This window comes from Rattus norvegicus, chromosome 9, assembly GCF_036323735.1.
Source record: "Rattus norvegicus strain BN/NHsdMcwi chromosome 9, GRCr8, whole genome shotgun sequence".
Lineage (NCBI taxonomy): Eukaryota > Metazoa > Chordata > Mammalia > Rodentia > Muridae > Rattus > Rattus norvegicus.
In genome coordinates this window covers 104,800,855-104,818,458 of record NC_086027.1, presented here as the reverse complement: position 1 = coordinate 104,818,458, position 17,604 = coordinate 104,800,855, and the positions used below count along the sequence as shown (strand labels likewise).

The window sequence follows — 17,604 nt, the reverse complement described above, 5'->3', positions numbered from 1 at the left end:
GGACCATAAAAAGACTGAAATCATTTCCCATTTGACTTTCAAGGACAATTGCTAAATGAAACTGGGAAGACAAAACAGGATTTGTGAGATTTCAATAAAGAGGTAGAAATAATGAATAAGAGGATTTCATTAGATTAACTATGTAAGTACTTTACAAAACAAATACACTGTATGCATTTGTGTCTGTAAAACTCACCTAGTATATTATAGAACCTAAAATAACTTCCAGCTTTTTTTCTTAATGCCATTTGGAAAGCATCATGATATTGACCAGATAGCACTTGATGAACGCAAGTGTTTAATCATGGTCTACAAGTGTTTATGTGGTAATGGTAAATGTAATCCAATGTCCTGAGAACTTGGGTTATGGGACACACCTTTAATACCAGCCTGAAGGAGGCAAAGACAAGTGGATCTTTACGTGTTTAAGACTAACTTGGGGTACATAGTGGGTTCCAGATTTACCAGAGCTACATAGTGAGACCCTGTCTAGGAAAATGAAACCCTACAGTAAAAAAAAAAATAAAAAATTGAATATTTTATCAATATACATCCAGTTCTACTCTGATGGATTTTTGACAAAATGGCCAGTTAGGCAAATATTAAATTATTGCAATCTCAGGTCAGTATCTCTTGTCTCAACTCATGATGCCTCCCCTCCCCTCCCCTCCCCTCCCCTCCCCTCCCTTCATCTTCCCTACCCTCCTCCCTGCCCTCTTCTTTCTTCCTGTCTCCTCCTCCTATACTCTCTTCCCCCTACCTCTTTCCTCCCAATCCTTCCTCTTATTTCCTTTCTTCCCAATTTTCTTCCCCATCCTCCTCATTGCCTAACTGTATTCATAGACTATTTTCAAGAAATTAGTTGACCCAGACCCTATTTGTGAATGTAGCTTTAGCTGTCTGAATGTCAGTGTTCACAGTTTCAGACTGTTACAGAAAGCACAGATGATAAGCTTCCTGTTTGCCTGTCTTTGTAACTGCTGTTCTTCCTGTCTGAATAGACTCTCCTTGCAACAACCTCACTGTGGAGGACAGTTGAGGTGTAGAGCTACTGTGTGTGTGTGTGTGTGTGTGTGTGTGTGTGTGTGTGTGTGTGTGTGTGCCCGCGCGCGCCCGCGCATGCATGTTTTCTTATTTTGCCTTTCCTGAATGCTATTCTGGGTTGTCTTTTTTTTTTTCCTCACTTAACTCTAGTATGTATTCCCCCAGAAAATGCTTTTTGTCTTTTTACCCCATTAAGACAGGCCAAATGTATGCTTCTGTGAGTTCTCGTCTGTGTGCCTTCCAGCTGTTTTCTGGAACTTATATTGGCCTGTGTGGTACAGAATTTAAATTTGGAAAAGGAATACAAAATCTATAGACTTGAACAAATTCTTCAAAATTTGTTTTAATGGGGCACAAATTTTAATACTAAAAAAAAATAACCTAACAAACGAAGATAGCTTGGGAAAATCTGAACTAATTTTCCTCTCTATCCTCAAGAGAAACAGGGTCATTCCATAAAAAGAGTTTGTTTTCTCTGTCACTTTCAAAAAATAAGCTATGAAGCATGCTAAACTCTGTGACTTTTTCAGAGAAAACATGATATTTAAGTTCTACGTTTTGCAAAGCGAGGACAAGAATTTGTTTCAGTGTACAATGCATCGATAATCTAAGATAATGTAGTGACCATTGTGTAAACATTTCTAATTATCTTGTTTTGAAAGCAGGAGTTGGGAAGCCCCTGTTGGCCTGTTGCTCCTCTGGCCCAGGAGATATGAACAACAAGCCCAGTGCAGTTAATCAGAAGTTTTGCTCAGCCCTTTGTCCTTCCTTCTGGGACATAATTCACATAAGATCGCTCTACAGTGCTTAGTATGAGTATAGCAGGGAGCACTTAGCTAGGGAGGAGGCTCTGGTGGAGGATGAGTGTTCTCACTAGAAATCCTCAATCAGCATCAAGTCACCAATTCACTTTTCATCTTCCCTCAGACGAGGCTTCAGGAAGCTCAAGGTGCTCCCCTGCACCAATGGAGGACCATGTTTTTCTCCTTCCCTTTCTTGCTTTATTGTACCATAAATTTTAACCTGGTGCAAGGACTTCACGGAGAAGAAAAGAATCCAGCAAAACACTGAATATTACACTGATGAGGAGTTGGTTAATGCAAGAAAGCTTAAAATATTCTAAAACTCATATCCTGGATGTTTGTTTAGAAGATTGTGAACAAAAGGTTTAACACAAAAACAGTGAAAATGGATATTATTAGATACATTAACACATTATTTATTTGGATTTTTATATATTTATATGAAATTACAACAGCAATAAAAAATGTTTCCAGGCTCTGAAGATAACTGTCCATGTGGACCATAATTAATTCTCTAGTATATACATATGTGTAGCTAAGACTTAGGACTATTGTGGCACATACAGTTTGATTTCTAAATGGCTATATGACCCTAGTTAATTAGATGCCTATGTGACAACTTTCTCCCTTGGTCTGCATATAAACTGTAGAATTAGTAAAGGCCCAATGGATAGTCATCTTCTGAACCAGCAAGAAGTCTTAGTGGATAAAGGCACTCGCCTAAAAATACTGATGGCGTGACCCTGATCTAGGAACCCATCAGAGTAAACCAAATCTTCCAACTGTCCTTTGACATTAACATGTATAAATGATTACACACACACACACACATACACACACACACACACACACACACACACACACACACATTTATTTTTAAGTTTCAAAGTGATTTTTACAATGTCTGATGAATAAATACAAAGGGATTAGTTATGACTATTTAATTTCAATTCACATTGGCATAGTAAGAATAACAAAAGAATAATTTTATAATTTTAATTCACATTAGTATAGTTAAAAAATGAAGTTTTGTATTTCTTGAATAAAAATGATGATATTATTATACTTTTGAAAAGCTATACTCTATTAGAAAAAAGTCCATGAAGTTTATATAGATTTTGCATTGTATATAAATTTCTCACTTCAGGTGTGTGTGTGTGTGTGTGTGTGTGTGTGTGTGTGTGTGTACACATGTATGTATGTGTGTGCTCAGTTGATCTTAGCATTCAGTTTTCCAAATGGAGAACTCTATGGCAAGAAAGTAAGACATGTGTACTAATTAACGATATAACAATGACACATTTAGTGATAGTGTTTTATTAGGGTTCCTACTGTTGCAATGAAACATCATGACCAAGAGCAAGTTGGTGAGGAAAGGGTTTATTTTGTTTATACTTATATGTTGATGTTTATCATTGAAGGAATCCAAGGATGAAACTCAAATAAAGCAGGTATTTGGAGGCAGGAACTGATACAGAGGCCATGGAGGTATGCTGTTTCCTGCTCTGTCTGCTTTCTTATGAAATCCTAGACTTCCAGCCCAGCACTGGCACTACCTTCCATGGGCCGAACCTTCCTGCATAAATCACTAATTATAAAAATGCCTTGCAGCTATGTACTGCCTGTTTCTGTGTGTCAGTTTGACACAAGCTACAGTCATCACAAAAAAAAGAGCCTCAGTTGAGGAAATTTCTCCATTAGATCCAGTTGTAAATCATTTTATCAATCAGTGATCAATGGGAGAAGGGTCTAGCCTATTGTTGGTGATGCCATCCCTGGGCTGGTAGTCCTAGAATCTATAAAAAGGTAGGCTGAGCTAACCAGGGGGAGAAAGTCAGTAAGCATCACTCCTTGTTGGCTTCTGCATCAGCTGTTGTTTCCAGGTTCCTGCCTCTTTTGATTTTCTGCCCTCACTACCTTCAATGATGAACAGCAGTGTGGAAGTGTAAGCTAAATAAACCCTTACTCCAACTTGCTTTTTGGTCATAGCAATAGAAACCTCAAGACAATTGATACTCTCTCCTTCAGATAATTCTAGCTTGTGTCAAGTCGCCATAGAATGAGCCAACACATAGGGTTAGTAGAATTCACCTTAATGATCCTTACAAGACTATTTAACCTTGGATCCTGGAATAAGAAAACCCTACCAAACATGGAAATATGTCTGCATTATTATTCATCCCCACAGCTACCCCTTTAGAAAGTTAAAGAAACAATGAAGATGCTTAGGAACCAGGGAAGTGAATAAGTGTGACCACTATTAGCCATCTCAATGATGATTTTCCCTTTATTACTTCTTGAATAACACTCAGTTCTTCATGCATTTGAAACCTAGCCCCACATCATCTCTCTGCTTACTCTAAACCTCAATCCAAGATGTTCTAATGTGCTGACCTGAAGAGGAGAGCTCTGTGAGCAGCTCTTTGGGGGTTCAGCTACATGTAATATGCAGTAGCAGCAGTCAATAGAAAGTCAAATGGGAGGCAGAAGAAGACATGGCAAGGGAAGTTACAGAGTTAGCAACTGTTTCAGGGAATGGGTTGCTAGTCTTTTGAGGTTCCCAGTCTCATCTTGGAACTGTACGTCTGAGAAAGGGCAAGAAGAAGCTTTTGTCCTTGGGTTTTACTCACCATTAATAGAGCTATTCAGGGTTATTATTTTCTGACTACCCTGTATGTTTGATAAGTCAGATCCTATGGGACTCTCAGAGTACAGAATTGAAATGTCCTGAGCTGTCACTTTGAGCAAGAAATTGTCAATTCTAAGTATATCAAAGTGAGGGCTTCACTGGTTTTTATATTCATGGTGAAGTAGAGGTGAAACCTAGAGAAAATGAGTTTGGGTGTTAGATAAAATGCAAAGATGACTCTAGAATTAGATGACTTAATTTTTAATTGCAACTGACCACTTTAGTGAAGAGTGACTATACTACCTGATCTTGCATTATTTTGCACCAAATACTTAGAGTTCATAAAAGCTGTTTATTGTTTCTGTGGTTCAGTTTGAACATCTGAAAATGGAAATGGTTTGTGCTACTGACCAAGGATCCTATAATTACTATCATTATCTGGTAATCATTAAGTGCCTGTTGCCTGAAAGTTACCGACCATATAGACCAGCAGGCTCACAAGGACATCATGCAACTTTATGTTGGTTTTGCATTACTGGAAATTAAATCTTGGTCCACATCAATACTGGGCAAGCACTCTGCCACTGAGTTATATTCTCAAGCCACACAGCATTATTTCCAAAGGATTTTATCCGAATTATTTCTGTTGAGCCCTATTGAAATCTGTGAGTTTAATGGGGCAAGAATTATGTCATAATCAAAGACTTTGACTTCGATTATAATTTTTATTATTTTTCATTTTAGTCAGGATGCCTTGCTTTATTCAGTTATTTTTTTTCTTTTTTTCGGAGCTGGGGACCGAACCCAGGGCCTTGCACTTGCTAGGCAAGCTCTCTACCACTGAGCTAAATCCCCAACCTGCTTTGTTCAGTTCTTAAACCAGCATCACCATCATGTCAACTGCCTTAATGTGGAAAAATATTTCATACTGCCGATATGTGTATGTGTGTGCATGCACATTAGTTTCTCAACTATGTAATAAGTAACTAAAATAAATAAATGAACACAATTTACATTAAATATAAATAAATATAATAAATATAATTTATTTTTATTAAAAAGTGAATTCAAAGAGAATTATATGCGGAGGATGAGTGAAATTTAAACAGTGTGCCAATGATACAAACCTTAACCATCCTAATGAAGTCAGCAAACAACAGAGGAGACAAACCCCAACTGGCCATCTTGTCATCAAATAAAGCTTCTAGTACAGGGTCTTGGCTAATTCCAATTGAGTTGTTGGACAAGAGAATTCCAGGGAAATCTCCAAAAATCCCCAGCTGTAGTCAAAACAATAATAGGTTTCTCTCCATCAACTGGCAGCAAGAACTCACTGCTGAAGTTAACACCCACACTATTCATTGAACATGGAGAGAAAGGTCCAAGAAGTGTAAGAGTCAGAGGGGATAAAAGACACCAAGAAAATAAGTCCCCCCCACAAATCTACTGAGACAAAGTTCATATGTTCTCAACAGAGACAAGCACGAGGCTTGTATGGGTCTGCACCAGATGCTCTATGTGTATGCTCTGAGTTTTAGTTTAATATTCTAAGGGACTCCTGATTGTATGAACAAGTGGGTCTCTGATTCTTGGACTTTTCTGTGGGACTCCTTTCCTTCTGTTGGATGGTCTTATTCAACTTCAATGTGATCATTTTTTATTGGATATTTTTTATTTATATTTCTAATGTTATCCCATTTCCCCCACCCAACCACCCACGCCTTCCCACCTCCCCACCCTGACATTGCCTACACTGGGGGTCCAGCCTTGGCAAGACCAAGGTCTTCTCCTCCTTTTGGTGTTCAACAAGGCCAGCCTCTGCTACATAGAGCCATAGGTCTGTCAATGTATACTCTTTGGATGGTGGTTTAGTCCCTAGGAGCTCAGGTTGGTTGGTATTGTTCTTATGGGGTTGCAAACCCCTTAAGCTTCTTCAATTCTTTCTCCAACTCCTTAAACACGGACCCTGTTCTCAGTTCAATGTTTGGCTGCAAGCATTCAACCCCTGGATTTGTCAAGCTCTTGCAGAGCCTCTCAGGAGACAGCTATACCAGGCTCTTGTCAGCATGGACTTCTTGACATCAGCAATATTGTCTGGGTTTGGAGGCTGTATGTATATAGACTGGATACCCCAGTTAGGCAAGCTCTGAATGGCCAGTCCTTCAGTCTGCTCCAAACTTTGTCTCCATATCTCCGCTTATGAATATTTTTGTTCCCCCTTCTAAGAAAGACTGAGGCATCCCGACTTTGGTAGTCCTTATTGAGCTTCATGTGGTCAGTGGATTGTATCTTGGATAATCCGACATTTAGGGCTAATATCCACTTATTACTGAGTGCATACCATATGTGGGGTTTTTTTTGTGATTAGATTACCTTACTCAGGATATTTTTTAGTTTGGTCCATTTACCTATGAATTCATGAAGTCATTGTTTTTTAATAGCAGAATAGTACTCCATTGTGTAGATGTACTACATTTTCTGTATCCATTCCTCTGTTGAAGTACATCTGGGTTCTTTCCATCTTCTGGCTATTATAAATGAGACTGATATGAACATAGTAAAGCATGTGTCCTTGTTATATGTTGGAGCATCATTTAGATCTATGCCCAAGAGTGGTATAGCTAAGCCCTCAGGAAGTGCTATGTCCAATTTTCTGAGGCATCTCCATACTGATTTCCAGAGTGGTTGTATCAGTGTACAATCCCACGAAAAATGGAGGAGAGTTCCTCTTTCTCTGCATGCTCACCAGCATCTGCTGTCACCGGACTTTTTGATCTTAGTCATTCTGACTGGTATGAGGTGGAACCTCAGGGTTGTTTTGATCTACATTTCTGTGATCACTAAGGATGTTGAACATTTCTTTAGGTACTTCTCACCATTCTATATTCCTCAGTTGAGAATTTTTTATTTAGCTCTTTACCCCACTTTTAATATGGTTACTTGATTATCTGGAGCCCGACTTTTTGAGTTTTTTGTATATGTTAGATATTAGCCCTCTATTGGTTGTAGGATTGGTAAAGATCTTTTCTAAATCAGTTGGTTGCTGTTTTGTCCTAATGAAAGTGACCTTTCCCTTTCAGAAGCTTTACAATTTTATGAGGTCCCATTTATTGATTCTTGGTCTTAGACCTTAAGTCTTTGTGTTCTGTTCAGGATTATCTTCCCCAGTGTCCATGTGTTTGAGGCTCTTCTCTATGATTTCTTCTATAAGGTTGAGTGTATCTGTTTTATGTGGAGGTCCTTGATCCACTTGGACTTGGCCTTTGTACAGGGCAATGAGAATGGGTGGATTTGCATTCTTCCACAGGCTGACCACCAGTTGAACCAGCACCATTTCTTGAAAATGCTATCTTTTTTCCACTGGATGGTGTTAGCTCCTTTGCCAAAGATCAAGTGACCATAGGTGTGTAGGTTCATTTCTGGGTGTTCAATTCTATTCCACTGGTCTCTCTGTCTGTCTCTGGACCAATACCAAACAGTGTTTATCACTATTGCTCTGTAATACAGCTTGAGGTCAGGGATGATGATTCCCAGAGAAGTTCTTTTATTTTTAAGGATAGTTTTAGCTATCCTGGGTTTTTTGTTTTTCCAAATAAATTTGCAAATTGGTCTTTCTAACTCTATGAGGAGGAACTGAGTTGGACTTTTGATGGGGATTGCATTGAATCTGTAGATTACTTTTGGCAAGATGTCCATTTTTACAATATTAATCCTGCCAATCCATGAACATGGGAGATCTTTCCATCTTCTGAGCTCTTAAATTTCTTTCTTCAGACACTTGAAGTTCTTGTCATAAAGATCTTTCTCTTGCTTGATTAGAGTCACACTAAGTTATTCTATATTATTTGTGATTTTGTGAAGGGTGTCATTTCCCCAATTTCTTTCTCAGCCTGTTTATCCTTGAGTAGAGGAAGGTTACTGATTTGTTTGAGTTAATTTTATACCCAGTCACTTTGCTAAAGCTGTTTATCAGGCTTAGTAGTTCTCTGGTGAACTTTTGTGGTCCCTTAGTATACTATCATATCATCTCCAAATAGTGATATTTTGACATCTTCCTTTTCAATTTGTATCCTTTTGATTTCCTTTTGTTGTCTGCTTGCTCTGGGTAGGACTTCAAGTACTATATTGAATAAGTAGGGAGAGGGTGGGCAGCCTTGTCTAGTCCCTGATTTTAGTGGGATTGCTTCAAATATCTCTCCATTTATTTTGATGTTGTATAGTGGTTTGCTGTATACTGCTTTTACTATGCTTAAGTATGGGCCTTGAAAACCTTATCTTTCCAAGACTATTAAAATGAGGTTTCCAGCATCTAATGAGATGGTCTTGTGAATTTTTTCTTTGACTTTGTTTATTTAGTGGATTACTTTGATTATTTTGAACCATCCCTGAATCCCTGGGATGAAGCCTACTTGGTCATGATAAATGATCATTTTGATGTGTTCTTGGATTCGGTTTATGAGAATCTTATTGAGTATTTTTGTGTCGATATTCATAAGAGAATTTGGCCTAAAGTTCTCTTTCTTGGGTTCTTGTGTGGTTTAGGTATAAGCGTAATTGTGGCTTCATAGCAAGAATTGGGTAGTGTTCCTTCTGTTTCTATTTTGTGGGATAGTTTGGACAGTATTGGTACTAGGTCTTCTCTGAAGTTCTGATGGAATTCCCCCCTAAACCCATCTGGTCCTGGGCTCATTTTGGTTGGGAGACTTTTAATAACTATTTCTATTTCTTTAAGAATTATGGGGTTGTTTAGATGGCTTATCTGATCCTAATTTAAATTTGGTACCTAGTAACTGTCTAGAAAATTGTCCATTTCTTCCAGATTTTCCAATTTGTTGAATATTGTCTTTTGTAGTAGTATCTGATGATTTTTTAAATTTCCTCAGATTCTTTTGTTATGTCTCCCTTTTCATTTCTGATTTTGTTAATTTGGATACATGCTCTGTGCCCTTTGGTTAGTCTGGCTAAGGGTTTATCTATCTTGTTGATTTTCTCAAAGAACCACTTCCTGTTTTGCTGATTCTTTGTATAATTCTTTTTGTTTCTACTTGGCTGATTCCAGCCCTGAGGTGTTGTTGCTGTTGTTGTTGTTGTTGTTGTTGTTGTTGTTGTTTCCTGCCATTTACTCCTCTTGGATGTACTTGCTTCTTTTTGTTCTAGAGCTTTTAAGTGTGCTATCAAGCTGCTAGTGTCTGTTCTCTCCAATTCCTTTTTGGAGGCACTCAGATCTATGAGTTTTCTTTTAGAACTGTTTTCATTGTGTCCCATAAGTTTGGGTATGTTGTGTCTTCATTTTCATTAAATTCTAAAATGTCCTTAATTTCTTTATTTTTAACTTATTTTGATCATTTTTAACTTATTTTGCTTTATTTTGTTATATTCTGTTGTTAACACTTATAAGCATACCCATTTCTAATAAGAGACCAAAAGGGACTGGATCTGGAAAAAGGGATGTTGCGAGGAATTGGAGTAGAGAGAGAAGATTGTTTTAGAATATAATCTATTTTTATTAAATATTGTTTTATTTACATTTCAAATGTTATCCCCTTTCCTGGTTTCCTGTCCATAAACCCCTATCCCATTCCTCCCTCCCCCTTCTACGAGAGTTTTCCCCAAACCACCCACCCCTTCTGTCCTCCTGCCCTGACATTCCTCTGCACTGGGGGACATGGGGGGGTGGCCTTTGCAGGACCAAGGACTTCTCCTCCCATTGCTGCCCAACAAAACTATCCTCTGCTATATATGCAGCTGGAGCCATGGGTCTGTCCGTGTGTTCTCTTTAGATGGTGGTTTAGTTCCTGGGAGCTCTGGTTGGTTGGTATTGTTGTTCCTATGTAGTTGCAAACTTTTTCAGCTCCTTCAATCCTTTCTCTAACTCCTTCAATGGGGACCCCATTCCTAGGTCAGTGGTTGGATGTGAGCATTTTTAATAAAAGAGGAAAATAAATATATCTTGACATGACAAAATTGAATAACAGAATTTTATCTCATTTACTCATATACACTTGTCTGAAGAACTGATTACTTAAAAAGAGCTTTAGATCAGTATGCTTCACGCTGTAAGCTTGTTAAATATACAAGCTTATCTATGGTTTGGTAACACTTTTAGAATGTTACTACAAGCTAGTATTTTGTTCTTTTATTATTTTTATTTTTTTCTCAGTAGAAACATAAAATTTTCTCTATGTTCGAAAAGCCTAAACCTAGCACAATTACGAGAACAGATTATAAGAAACACTAGAAAAATGCCTTTGAGAGAACCTTTAAGAAAACGTATAAAAATATTATGAAGATATTTGGAAGTCCCTAATCTGAGCCCTAAGTAAATAGTATAATTTCTTTATATTCTGTGTTATGAAGTCCTAGTGATTGCAATCAATTCTCTCACATATTTTCTGGGGCCTATGCCAATCCACTTACTCACCTCCTGCTCCTCTTCCTGCTCCTCCTCCTGCTCCTCCTCTTGCTCCTCCTCCTGCTCCTGCTCCTCCTCCTCAACATCATCATCATCATCATCATATTATTATTATTATTATTATTATTATTATCATTTTGTCTAAGCATTTTAAGAAAAGGCGGGAATAAGTTTTCTATGCTTGAATTGTTTGTAGTCAAATTTTCATTGTTTGGCAGAATGACAGCCTTGATACCTACATAAACAGATGTGTTTAGGAAGTATTACCTGAACTGCCTCCCATTCCTCCCCACATTCTGTGAAAATACTGCATTCTTTCTTATTGTAAAAGTTTGGTGTACATATTTTCTTCTTCTTGCATCTAGTCTTTGGCTTAAAATTTATTACTTCTTATGAAAATCTTCTTAAGTAATTTCGTAGAGACTATTTTCCATTTCTTGCCTAGGGAAGACCTCTGTGTACAAACTTACAAAGCACCTTTTGATTTACATTTACAGCACATTTACCCATTTCAATTAGTCTTTGAGTTTCGTGATTACTTGTATTTATGTCTTCTCCATTAGAAATGGATTGGGAAATCCCTGACTTAAATAAGTGCAGAATGCTACTGAAAACATTAGAAATTTTACTGGAGCTTAATCTTTCTCATTAACGATTTATTTTTCAGTTTATTTCATTATTGCATATCTGTATTCACATGTACATAGTGTTTGTGAATGTGTTCCTGTGAGTACACATGCACTTGTGAATGTGTGTGTATTCTTTGACATCAGGTATCTTCTTCTGTCATCTTACACCTTATTTCTTGAGACATGTTTCTCAGTGAACCTGGAGCTCGCTGATTCATTTGGACTGCGTGGCCAGTAAGTTCCAGGAATCTGCTTTTCTCTGTTTTCCTAGTGAGTGCAAGGGTGACAAACACCTGCGCCCAGCCTATTCTCTGAGTGTTGGGAATCTGAACTTAAGTCAACATGCTTGTGTAGGAAACATTTTAGGGAAGGAGCAACCTTTCCAATGTTACTGTCACATATTTTTGGTAGCTGACTTCTGCTATGATGGTTATAGATTCCAGTGTCTGTGACAGATAAAAAAAAAAAACCTACGGAATTACAAAACTAGTATACAAAACTTGTCTCCTTTTCTGCCATGTCAGATAGTTCAGAGGCTTTGATATTAGAATGTCTGTCTCTCCATCAATTTTATTGATAATTCACAAAGACTGTTACCTTTCAACTCCACCTACAAGTCCCTACTCTATTGAAGGGATTCTGGAAATGGTGCTATAGTATAATAGAGTATATGTGGCGGATTCATATTCCACAGTCAGAAATATGTACAAGTCACACTGTTTTCTTGCTATTATGAGTCCATTCTAAGGCAATCTTAGTTCTTCTCTGAGTGCTTTATTAAAAAAGATTTGATGAAGGATAAAGTACAGAATTGGGCATGCATATATATGTGTGCATGCATGTTATACACTATGAGGCTCTAATAGAATGATATAAATTAAGAGAAAACTAACAAATTGACTAATGCCAGGATTTGACTTAATAAGTTGATGGAAAGACTGAGATATTAAACAAGAAGAATGAGGAACTTAGGAACCTAACAAGGTAGGGAACTGACCCTCTATATATTCTGAAAGGAAAGGGAGAAAACTATCTTCCTGATAATTAAAAACAAGAGAAGACAGGGATCTTCAATCTATTGATGAAGGTGTAGCTGTTTCAGAAGAACTTAAAAGGGAGAAATAGGAGCTTTATTAGTCTGTTTTTTTACTGTTAGTGCAAAATCCTTTAGGCTGAATATCTCAAAACAAATGAGATTTATACTCTCAGTTTTGACTGTTAATAGTTCACCCACAAGTGGCTCTCTTTGGTACTGTTGCCTATGGCACAATATGGTAAAGGGTGTCATGGTGAGAGTGCATCCAATACAGAAAGACAACATTTGAAATAGGAGACCTAAATGTAGTATGACCCAGTTTTGATCTACTTGTAATGACATGCTCTTACAAGAACTCACTCTATGATAAAAAACAAAGAGAATATTAATTCTCTGAAATGGTAATTCCATGTAATAACCTATTTATTTGTTTTCCGGCCCTACTTGTAAATGTTCTAGACCATTAAATTAATTCTGGTATCTTCTCAGTGTAGCCCCCCAAAAATCCATCATGTCATTCTCTTAGAAATGCATTCAAATTACAGAGAAATAAAAGGTATGCCCTGGTTTCTTTCTTCTTCCCAGATTCACACTGTCTTCCATGACAATTTTGGCGTAGTTGAAGTACTCATGACCGTGGTCCATGCCATTACTGACAGACAGAAGACTATGCTTGGCCATTCTTGAAAGCTATGGCATGATGATCTTGCAGCTGCCTAGAACATCATCCCTGCATCTACTGGTGCTGCCGAGGCTATGGGCAAGGTCATCCCAGAGCTGAACAGGAAGCTCACTGGCAGTGCCTTCTCTGTTCCTATTGCTAATGTATCCATCGTGGATCTAACATGCTGTCTGCCGAAACCGCCAAGTATGATGGCGTTAGGAAGGTGCTGAAGGCCTACTAACGGGCACCCTGGGCTACACTGAGGACCAGGTTGTGTCCTGTGATTTCAACAGTAACTCCCACTCCTCTATCTTTGATTCCGGGGCTGACATTGCTCTCAATGACAGCTTTGAAAGGCTCATTTCCTGGTATGACAATGAATATGGTTACATCAACAGGATGGTGGACCTCATGACCTACATGGTGTCCAAGGAGTAAAAATCCCTGGACCACCAACCCCAGCAAGGACACTGAGAACAAGAGAGAGGCCCTTAGTTACTGAGGAGTCCCTGTCCCAACTTGGTCCCCAACACTGAGCACCTCTCTCACAGTTTCTATTCTAGATCTCCATAATAATGGGAGGGGGCTGGGGAGTGCTCCCAATTCTCTTGAATACCATCAAAAAGTTGTCTGCACCCACCCAAAAAAGACACAGAAAGAAGAGCAGATGTATGAAAAGAAAAACAGAAGATAACAGGCCAAGCACCAATGAATCATTTAATGGCACAGAGAGTTAGTCCATTATTGTCAATCACCTCTTTCAGTTTGTCGTTTCAGTTACCGTGCAAATTTTTTATTTCAGTTTATGACAAATAAAGACAATTGCCTTCATAATATACTCTAGGTCTTCCAAAGAGATTTAAAAAACTGTTTTCTTAAAATGCAGGCTTGTCATGATCTGAGTTTTCTGAAACTCCCTCTACTTGTGGATCATCAACTTTATCATTAAATATATAGTCATTCTGTTAGAACTTGTATTTATCACAATACTTTGTGTTACATGTTTTAAGCTTGAAATTCCAAATTTTGGAAGCTGAATAAATCTTAATTTTAATTTGCCTTCTCCTTCATTTTTCCAGACTTTGTTGCTATCTTACCATAGACTCATGTCCCGAAACACTGTCCTTTAGTGATACTAAATTCCCTTATGATCTGAATGTATTGGAGATGGAATACACAGAAATTAAGTAAAATGTACCAAATCCACAGATCCAGTTTTATTGAAGTGGTTGTAAAGGAAGTAAGAACCTTACTTCCTCAAAATGAATTAAAATTACCCTAGAGTAGGTATATACAATATTCAGAATGTCATCTGCCTTTTTGTCTATCTTCACTGACAAAATAAACCAACTCTTTCCTCGAAAGACACAATAAAGAAGCAATCTGAAATCTTACTGTTCCCATAATTGTGTACGCACATGATAAGGCCAGTGATGTGAATGCAAGTTACTAAGCCACAGTAAAAGATATATTTGAAAATCCAGAAGACAAAATAGCTCAGACACTAAGATCAGAAATTGATAAATAAAGATTCTTGAAAAATGAGACACTTCTGTAAGGCAAAGGATACTGTAAGTAAGACAAAACCTATAACCCTACATTGGACAGAGGGCTATTATCCAAAATATATACAGAGGTAAAAAAGTTAGACAACAGCAACCCAAACACTCAATTAAATAATGGAGCGGCCACCACCGAGAGCTCATAGGCAGCACCCCACGAGCAAACTTGAGCCTCGGGACCACAGGTAAGACCAACTTTTCTGCTTCAAGTGACCTGCCTGGTGAACTCAAGACACAGGCCCACAGGAACAGCTGAAGACCTGTAGATAGGAAAAACTACATGCCTGAAAGCAGAACACTCTGTCCCCATAACTGGCTGAAAGAAAACAGGAAAACAGGTCTACAGCACTCCTGACACACAGACTTATAGGACAGTCTAGCCACTGTCAGAAATAGCAGAACAAAGTAACACTAGAGATAATCTGATGGTGAGAGGCAAGCGTAGGAACCCAAGCAACAGAAACCAAAACTACATGGCATCATCGGAGCCCAATTCTCCCACCAAACCAAACACGGAATATCCAAACACACCAGAAAAGCAAGATCTAGTTTCAAAATCATATTTGATCATGATGCTGGAGGACTTCAAGAAAGACATGAAGAACTCCCTTAGAGAAACACAGGAAAACATTAATAAACAAGTAGAAGCCTTCAGAGAAGAATTGTAAAAATCCCTGAAAGAATTCCAGGAAAACATAAATAAACAAGTAGAAGCCCATAGAGAGGAGACACAAAAATCCCTGAAAGAATTCCAGGAAAACACAATCAAACAGTTGAAGGAATTAAAAATGGAAATAGAAGCAATCAAGAAAGAACACATGGAAACAACCCTGGATATAGAAAACCAAAAGAAGAGACAAGGAGCTGTAGATACAAGCTTCACCAACAGAATACAAGAGATGGAAGAGAGAATCTCAGGAGCAAAAGATTCCATAGAAATCATTGACTCAACTGTCAAAGATAATGTAAAGCGGAAAAAGCTACTGGTCCAAAACATACAGGAAATCCAGGACTCAATGAGAACATCAAACCTAAGGATAATAGGTATAGAAGAGAGTGAAGACTCCCAGCTCAAAGGACCAGTAAACATCTTCAACAAAATCATAGAAGAAAACTTCCCTAGCCTAAAAAAAGAGATACCCATAGGCATACAAGAAGCCTACAGAACTCCAAATAGATTGGACCAGAAAAGAAACACCTCCCGTCACATAATAGTCAAAACACCAAATGCACAAAATAAAGAATATTAAAAGCAGTAAGGGAAAAAGGTCAAGTAACATATAAAGGTAGAGCTATCAGAATCACACCAGACTTTTTGCCAGAAACTATGAAAGCAAGAAGATCCTGGACAGATGTCATACAGACCCTAAGAGAACACAAATGCCAGCCCAGGTTACTGTATCCTGCAAAACTCTCCATTAACATAGATGGAGAAACCAAGATATTCCATGACAAAACCAAATTTACACAATATCTTTCTACAAATCCAGCACTACAAAGGATAATAAATGGTAAAGCCCAACATAAGGAGGCAAGCTGTACCCTAGAAGAAGCAAGAAACTAATCGTCTTGGCAACAAAACAAAGAGAAGAAAAGCACACAAACAAAACCTCAAATCCAAATATGAATATAACAGGAAGCAATAATCACTATTCCTTAATATCTCTCAACATCAATGGCCTCAACTCCCCAATAAAAAGACATAGATTAACAAACTGGATACACATTGAGGACCCTGCATTCTGCTGCCTACAGGAAACACACCTCAGAGACAAAGACAGACACTACTTCAGAGTGAAAGGCTGGAAAACAGCTTTCCAAGCAAATGGTCAGAAGAAGCAAGCTGGAGTAGCCATTCTAATATCAAATAAAATCAATTTTCAACTAAAATTCATCAAAAAATATAAGGAAGGATACTTCATATTCATCAAAGGAAAAATCCACCAAGATGAACTCTCAATCCTAAATATCTATGCCCCAAATACAAGGGCACCTACATACATAAAAGAAACCTTACTAAAGCTCAAAACACACATTGCACCTCACACAATAATAGTGGGAGATTTCAACACTCCACTCTCATCAATGGACAGATCATGATAACAGATATTAAACAGAGACGTAGACAGACTAAGAGAAATCATGAGCCAAATGGACTTAACAGATATGTATAGAACATTCTATCCTAAAGCAAAAGGATATACCTTCTTCTCAGCTCCTCATGATACTTTCTCCAAAATTGACCATATAATTGGTCAAAAAACGGGCCTCAAGGTACAGAAAGATAGAAATAATCCCATGCGTGCTATCAGACCACCACGGCCTAAAACTGGTCTTCAATAACAATAAGGGAAGAATGCCCACATATACGTGGAAATTGAACAATGCTCTACTCAATGATAACCTGGTCAAGGTAGAAATAAAGAAATTAAAAACTTTTTAGAATTTAATGAAAATGAAGGTACAACATACCCAAACATATGGGACACAATGAAAGCTGTGCTAAGAGGAAAACTCATAGCGCTGAGTGCCTGCAGAAAGAAACAGGAAAGAGCATATGTCAGCAGCTTGACAGCACACCTAAAAGCTCTAGAACAAAAAGAAGCAAATACACCCAGGAGGAGTAGAAGGCAGGAAATAATCAAACTCAGAGCTGAAATCAACCAAGTAGAAACAAAAAGGACCATAGAAAGAATCAACAGAACCAAAAGTTAAGTTCTTTGAGAAAATCAACAAGATAGGTAAACCCTTAGCCAGACTAACGAGAGGACACAGAAAGTGTGTCCAAATTAACAAAATCAGAAATGAAAAGAGAGACATAACTA

The 17,604-nt window shown here is 37.9% G+C and overlaps 1 pseudogene; it reads left to right on the top strand.

Moving 5' to 3' along the window:
- Positions 1–13,081: 13,081 nt before the first annotated feature.
- On the top strand, positions 13,082–13,655 carry Gapdh-ps40 (Glyceraldehyde-3-phosphate dehydrogenase, pseudogene 40; annotated as a pseudogene).
- Positions 13,656–17,604: the final 3,949 nt, after the last annotated feature.